This window comes from Ursus arctos, unplaced genomic scaffold (genome assembly GCF_023065955.2).
Source record: "Ursus arctos isolate Adak ecotype North America unplaced genomic scaffold, UrsArc2.0 scaffold_20, whole genome shotgun sequence".
NCBI lineage: Eukaryota > Metazoa > Chordata > Mammalia > Carnivora > Ursidae > Ursus > Ursus arctos.
In genome coordinates, this window is record NW_026622875.1 from 36,594,499 (window position 1) to 36,602,629 (window position 8,131).

At 36.6% G+C, this 8,131-nt stretch overlaps 1 long non-coding RNA gene across 1 annotated transcript; it reads right to left on the minus strand.

The window, feature by feature from the left end:
- Positions 1–2,125: 2,125 nt before the first annotated feature.
- On the minus strand, positions 2,126–7,819 carry LOC125282043 (uncharacterized). Its single transcript, XR_008960636.1, has 3 exons — positions 7,644–7,819; positions 6,281–6,341; positions 2,126–4,989 (listed from the first exon to the last, which is right to left on the minus strand). It is a non-coding gene; the product is annotated as an uncharacterized LOC125282043 (long non-coding RNA).
- Between the last annotated feature and the right edge of the window lie 312 nt (positions 7,820–8,131).

An 8,131-nucleotide genomic window follows, 5' to 3' on the forward strand; every position in this document is an offset into this window, starting at 1 on the left:
ATAACTCCTTAAGTGTTCCGGGATTCAAGTTGGACAGAGACTAATGATAGAACCTATTAGTTTTCACTGAATAATATAGAACTTTGTATGTAATAGCGACTGGTTAATTGTTTTGTATGTAAATATATTGACTAAGTGCTGGGTTGCTATTTGGATCTTATGCCACTTTTAGAAAACACTGTAGTAAGTATTTTGTTAAACATGTAAAAGGTATTCAATTTTGGTTGGGTTGCTTAAAACAGAAGAATGACTTTGACAATTATATTTTCAGGAAATAGCCCAGTGTGTCAGATTGCTGTAGGTTATTTGAGGACAAATGGATGTTGTAGGAGAAAAAAAAAAATTCACAAACTCAAATTACACTGTATAGATATTCAGCCCCCTACTTTCTATTAATGTTTCAAGAATGGTAAGGCAACATACATTCATAAAATTTGAAGTGTCCCAGATTTAGGTATTTGTGTATTTCCCTGGCTTAAAATTTTATTCAGAGAAGCCCAAATATAAATGAGCCAATGAGATGCCCACATGTAGTTCAGCTATTGTTTTAGATGTGAGTCATGTGCATTTGGTACAAGATGGAATATCATATGTCAAAGCATATGTCTGCCACTGTAGCCAACTGCAGATAACATATGCTTAGAAGTAAAATATTTGTGAGTCTTATTGCTTATCAAAAATTAATGAGAGCAACTGTGTGTATTTAAACTATTTTGGGTTTATAAACAGATCAGCAGGGTTAATTGTAGAAACTGTTTTTGCAAAACATTCAAGTATAGCTTTTTCAAGCTGTGATGTTTTCTTTATACATCTCCACTCTGAAACACACACCCACCAATCCCTCCCCACACAAGCTTACACATACCAACACATGTAGTATGGGGGTGGTTGACTATCGGAATCCCTATTAATAGATACTTTAGCTCAGAGTTTCTTTTCTCCACACTGTAGGAGCTTAATCATTAAAAGTTCACTTGTGGAAATATTCACACTTCCACAAAAAAAAAAAAAAAATCTGTAAATTTGAAATAGAAGCCATAAAAAAATACCGTATGTATATTTATGTAAATCTTCCTTATTTATAAAGTATATTCTCTTACATGGCCTTGGGCAATTTTAAAGTATCTGATGGCAGATGTTTTTATCTTTATTTTATGGATGAAAGAATTAAGGTTCCATTAGGTAAAGTCACTTTCATGGCTTGTTTAGATAGAGCCAGGCCTTGAACCCTTACCTGCTATCTCCACCTCCAGGGTAGTTTCCACTGCATGTAGTTGTTCAGCATCATTTGAGAATGATATCATATTAGTAACCAGCTGATGTTTTGATTACATGCCTGATTGGGTATCCAACATTGTCACCACCAGAATTGCTATTTGTCAATTTCAGGTTTGGTATAAGGAGGTTTGGTTGCACCATCAGAGCATGAGATGATGTCTCTGTTCCTTGGCAGACTAGCAATATAAGTAAACTTATTTTCCAAAGTGCTGACATTTCCTCTTTCTAAACAAACCTATCTGAAACCTGAGTACACAATATAACTTCATGGTGTATTTCAAAGTGGTAGGTGGTGACGCTTCTCTGTAAATCTCTACATTCAGTCATCATCCAAAACTTGACAATTCTATTTCCATAATATCCATTATACCACCCTATCTTCTCTATCTCATCTACACTATCTTAATTCAGACCTCCATCACCTCTCTCCAGGTTTCTTGCTAATGTCCTCTAACTGATCTTCTTGACTTCAGTATCTCCTTACCCAGTTCTACCTTGTGCACTGCCATGATAATTAGTGCAAATCTGATCACATCTCCTACAAATATCATTTATTCTCAAGAGTCTTCTGAGAAAAATTATATGTTTTTTCTAAATATGATATCAGGAACAATCAGCATTTTTCCATCTTACCAAAGTTTGTTTTGCTGCAGCATTGTTTCACGTGCATAATTTTATGTTTTAGGCTCTGCCTAACTCTTTAGACCACATACCTTGTTGACTGTAACACATAAAGGGGCCTAAGACATCATTGGCTATTTCATTTTTAGTCTAGAATAGCACTGTCCAAGCCATATACATAATTTTAAATGTTCTAGTAACTATATTAAACAAAATTTAAAATAAATTGATTTCGAATAGTATTTTATTAAACGTAATATGTCTAACATATTCCTATTTCAACATATAATCAATAAAAAATTAATGAAATCTTCTCTTTGTTAATACTATCTGAAATACAGTAAGTTTATTTTTTACTTAGAGCACATCTCAGTTCAAACTAACCACAACTCAAAAGCTCAATAACTATGTGTGTCTACTGGCTACCATATTTAACAGCACAAGGCTGACACTTCTTTCCTACCTGTTATTTCTCTCCTCACTTTTATGGCTGGACTTCTAGAACATGTCTGTCCTTGCTTGCTGGATGTAATCATTATTCAGTATCTTCAACTAGAGCAATCGGACTTTTGCCCGACTTTTACACTGAAATGATTCTTGCTGAAGTCCTTAACAACTTCTTTGTAGCCACATATGATACCAGTTCTCTCTCTTCAGCAGGAGTTCTGAATCAATTAAGGTCCAACCAGGAACACAAGAACATTGCCATGTGTTTCAAATGGAGATTTAATACAAGGAATCTATTACAAAGATGGAAGAATTAAAATAATCTCAAATATGTTCAGGGTATTAATTTTAAAAGAGGAAATAGAATGGCACAAAGTGAAGCTGGAAAATTATTCATGGAAAGATGATACAGAGTCTTGCAAGCCACGTTTACAAATGTGAGCATTTGAAGAGCTTAGGAAGCAAGAACAGAAAGCAAGTTAGTATAGGAAGTTACTACAGTAAACTAATAACCATCCCTACAGTAGGGTAAATAGAGCAGGAGGTAGTTCTTCCACAATTCAGGAACAAACTTGGAGCTGACACTGAGAGAAATGAATGCTGTTGTTATTAAAACTACTGGTTGGGAAACTTTGACATTGAGAAAGCCCACAGTTCCTGGCAGACATGATCACTACTGTTAGAGACATCTACTAGAAAGAGTGACAGAAAAATTCAGTAGCTTCTCCCTTCCTTACATCTTCCAATTTCCAGCAGACATCTCTCATTGCTTAAACTGAAGTGGATGTCATCTAATAAAGAACTCCGGGAAATGTAGTTTTGAGCAGTCCACTCGCCTGCAGTTCACAGCTGAGTGTACAGTATGGGAATGAGCTGAGTACAAACAGGTAAATGACAATCTGAACATTCTAGCAACACTCAGCATAGAAAATATTTTTCTCCATCTCTGAATACTCCCACTCAATCTCCTTACTAGGCTATTCTTTATTTTAAATATTAACACTAAATATTAATATTATTCAAAGTCTTTATACTAGGTCCCTTCTCTCTTCTAGGCCCACTTCTAGTGGATGATTTCATATACTCCCCCTGACACCAATTATGTTCTATATAATGATGATTCTCTAATCAGTTCCTCTATTTTTCCTGAACTTTGGATCCAAACCAAATAAACTACCCACTGGAGAACCTCACTTAGATATACCACGTGTATATAAAATTCAGAATGTTGAAAATAGAAGCCATTCTATCTCCTCTAAATAACTGTTTATCCTGCATCATAGTTACTATATCTTAACCAATGAATGATATCACATCATAATCCATGCAGAAACTTATCAAAGCTCTCTTTCATTCCTACATCTAATCAGCAAGCTATGTCTACTGGTGCTTACTAAAAATTACTGAAAGTTGCCCCTATTCAGAACCCACTGATGTTTTCCTAGTTCAAGTTATCTCTCACTTGGATTACTGCATCAGTCTCCTAGTTGGTCTCACTGGGTTCAATATATTTTCCGCACGGCAGTTTAGGTGATCGTCTTAATACGCAGATCTGATCGCATCATCTTTCTGCCTACAACTCCAACTGGACCTGTAAGATCTTCTCTGCTTACATTTCTAGCCACATTCCATGCCATTTCCTTCCCTTTTGGGATGTCACCACTTTGATAAAACTGAATTAATTCCCTTTCTTGTTATCTCTTATTTCTTGACCTTGAGGCTTGCTATTTCTTTTGGGTGGCACATATCCCTACTTTCCTTTGCTTCACTCCTCACTCTGCTCTTTAAGTGAATACTCCTACTTATACTCTAGATCTCCGAATTACATTTCTTTATCCAAGAAGGTGACCCTGGTACCTTCACATCTCAATCCATCATAAGAGATAGCACTGTCTATCTTAAGTATTTGCTCTCATCATTCCCCTCTAAAATGTAAGCTCTTGCCAGTTTTCTTTCTCTTCTTGTACAATATTTGGTACTGAGTAGATGTTTATTATTCTTAAATAAATGAATAGATAAATGGTTGGAGACATGGATGACTTCCCTAGCATCCTGTAATATCTTCGCTCTTTTCACTCTGATAGATTATTGCAACTCAGGTTGCTCATTATATTTTAGTCCATCCTATCTTCTTGGACATAGCACATGAATTGTAAAGCGGCATATTCAATCAAGTCTTTTTCTTTTCAGTATTCCTTTTCTGAGTAATCAATAGAGAGACAGAATAAAAGACCAATAGGGGATTTATAACTTTTTTGATAATTGTATCTCCCAATGTGTGGTTCTTGGTTTCCTTAATATTACTGATGACCAGAAGATTTCATTCACTTTTGCAGTTCTCACAGAGCCCAAGATTTGGTTAGTGTCCTGTACTTTACTGCTTGGTAAATGAAATAATCAGCGGATACATAATGAATGAAAATTTGTGTCCTAAGGAAAAATTCTTGGTATAAATTTTGCTCAAGAGTCACTTTCTTAAAGGAGAGAATACCAATATCAACATAAGAAAACAGGTCATTGGGTTTGGGAGTTGTTGAAATTGCTCCATGAGAGCATGAGGCTTATGCAATTGCCCTGAAAAACTAATGATTCTTTGCAAATGTTCATGAATTCAGCAACATTCACTTCTCATGCCTTGGATGCCTAAAAAAATTAACAAGAAAAAAAAAAAAAAACACTGTGAGAGCTTTACTTTTAATATTTATGCCATTTTTTTAACTTGATTTAAGACTATTAACAGACACAAATAAGCATTCTTTAAGATGTCTCTCTCCCCATACAAGCATATAATTAGAAAGGGCCTTGAAAATTCTCTTGTTCAACCCACCTTCCAACACCATGACTTTATATAACAGATAAGCAAATTGGTGCCCAGAAAAGCCCAGTGACTTTCCTAAAGCCACCCAGTTCTTGTGAGGCTACTGGAGCTCCAACTTAAATTTCCCTGAATAAAAAAAAAAAAAAAAAAAAAAAAAGAGCAACAACTATCATACACTGAGAACTTGCTATGTATAATAGTCCCCCTTATCCACAGAACATACATTCCAAGACTCCCAATGGCTGCCTGAAGTTGCAAATAATAACAAACCCTATACAGTTTTTTCTATACATGCATAACTATGATAAAGTTTAATTTATAAATTAGACACAATAAGAGAGTAACAATAAAATAGAACAATTATAACAATATACTATAGTAGAAGTTACATAGAGATGGTCTCTCTCTTTTTCTCTCTCTCAAAATATCTTTGTATACTGTCCTCACCCTTCTTGTGATGATGTGAGATAATAAAACGCCTACTGATGAAATGAAGTGAGGTGAATGACATAAGCAGTGTGATGCAGGATCAAGCCACTAATGATCTTCTGACAATAGTCAGAAGGAGGATCGTCTGCTTCCAGACCACAGATGACTTTAGGCAACTGTAGAAAACAAAACTACAAATAAGGGGGAGCCACTGTATTTGGAAATAGCTAAGCATTGTAACTTTGGGCCTCCTTTCAACAAATGTTATTGTTCCTACAAAGACCGACTTGAACCTAAATTTCTACCAAAATATATTGACATACATGAGGTAGATGCTGAGCGCTACTTACAGTTATGAGATCGAAGTCAAAACAATAAACTAAGAACAGTGCCTAAAACTGATAGAACTACCTTGTCTTCTTACCCTTATAACTCCAAATTATAATGACACATTTCAAGATAATTTTATTTAGCCTTTTCCCTGAGTGCCTGCTGAGGAAAACGGGGGGACATTGATGGGAACCTTGAAAGCAGGCAGAAGAAAATTTGAAACAATATGAAAGAGGTGACCCAGGATAGTAAATTTGCAGATGGGTGTGCTGCAAAATAGTCTCCAACGGAGTGGTTCTAGGTATTCCATCTCTTCTGACTTCTACCCTATCTTCTGCAAGGACTAGTACACAGTACCTGCAGTTGACCCATGCAGTGCTCCACCAGGGGCTCAACTGGCTGCTGGGCTGCCACAAATCTGCAGTGAAGTCAGGAACAAATGGGCTTATTAGCATCTCCATTTGTTGTCATCCAAAACATTCACATTAAAATATCCTGCCCAATATCCATTAAAATTACTCCCTGCCCACCCCCCTCCATATGCACACTGCTGGCAAAGGTAAAAATCCAGCTGAAAATTCTAAATTTGAGGCCTACATTCAACCAGCTTTCAGAGTGAAGATGCCCCTCCTGGGAGGGACATCTCAGTTCTAGGGAAGGGTGAAATACTGCTGTGCAGGAAGCCAGGCTTCCTAAGGCAAAGCCACACAGCCTTGAACTCCTCTAGGAAGGTGAATGCATCCCCTAATGAAGTGCAGCTGATGGACTAATGCAGCAGAGCAGCTGCCCTGAGCAGGTCTCAGCCTGTAGTCACACGGAGCTCAAATCCATGTTTTTAATTCACTTGCTCTAATTATGATGGATGGGGAGAAGATGCAAAGTGCTCTCCCTTTTTCAGAAAAGCCTTGGAAGTCATCAAGTGTCCCAACCATTTCAAGAAAAGAGTAAACTTGGGAAAATCCTATTGAGGACAAGTAGAGGGGTTTATCCTGGCGGAGGAGCTAGTACTTTGTACAAAATGCTCAGATCTCAAATACTCCTCATTTTCTGATAAAAAGAAATTGTGCATGGATCAGATAACTTGTATTGGCCAACATTTGAGTAATTACAGAGGATAATAGTCAAAGATAATAGTCAAAATGATATGTGTTGTCCACTTGACAGAAATAATATCTTTGAGAAAAAATTGGCTAATATGTAATATTTGGCCACATTTATTGAATAATTGGACACATTTGTCCTACCACAAGGCCTCTCGGGATTTCTGAATGTTCAAAATATATAAGTTCCCTTTTCCCACTAAAAACTTGAGTAAATCAGCTTGGTCCAGCAGTCACCTAAGTTGTACACTATACAGGCTTGAAACTAGATAACTTCTCTCTTTCTCCCTCTCTCTCTCTCTCTCTCTCTTTTTTTTTTTTTTTTTTTTTTTTTTTTTGTGGGGCCTGTCAGTATCCTCTGAAGCCCCTGGAATCTCAGAAAAAAATCTGATCACACGGGCCCAAAGTCAGAGACATGGATGGTCCTCTTTTCTGCTCCCTAAATGACCCTAATTCATGGGTTTTGTAATGGTTTTGATTAGCTATGAGATTTGTGAGTTGAAATGATGAATTTGAAACTCTTCAACTAAACAAATATTTATTAAGCATCAATTATGTTTTTGCTATCTATGGTGATATGTAAGACTTGAATCTTGCTCTTAGAAAGTTTCTCAACTTACTTGATAATTTAAAATGCATTCAAGGGGCGCCTGGGTGGCACAGCGGTTAAGCGTCTGCCTTCAGCTCAGGGCGTGATCCCAGCGTTCTGGGATCGAGTCCCACATCAGGCTCCTCCGTTATGAGCCTGCTTCTTCCTCTCCCACTCCCCCTGCTTGTGTTCCCTCTCTCGCTGGCTGTCTCTGTCAAATAAATAAATAAAATCTTTAAAAAAAATAAATAAATAAAATAAAATAAAATAAAATAAAAAAATAAAATGCATTCAAAACAGTTGTAAAACAATATGAGATCATCCTAAGTGGTGAAGATAGGAATTACACAAAGCCAGGAGGTGAAAAAATAATAAGAAGAACAAGGGGCCAGAGCCATTGGAGGGGATGTATTTAGAAAGAGAACAGGGCTGGGGTCCTGAAGAATGAGTGAACTATGAATCAGTGCAGGAAAGGAGGGAGCAATTCCTTGCATGAAGTAGAGTATCATCAAATAAATT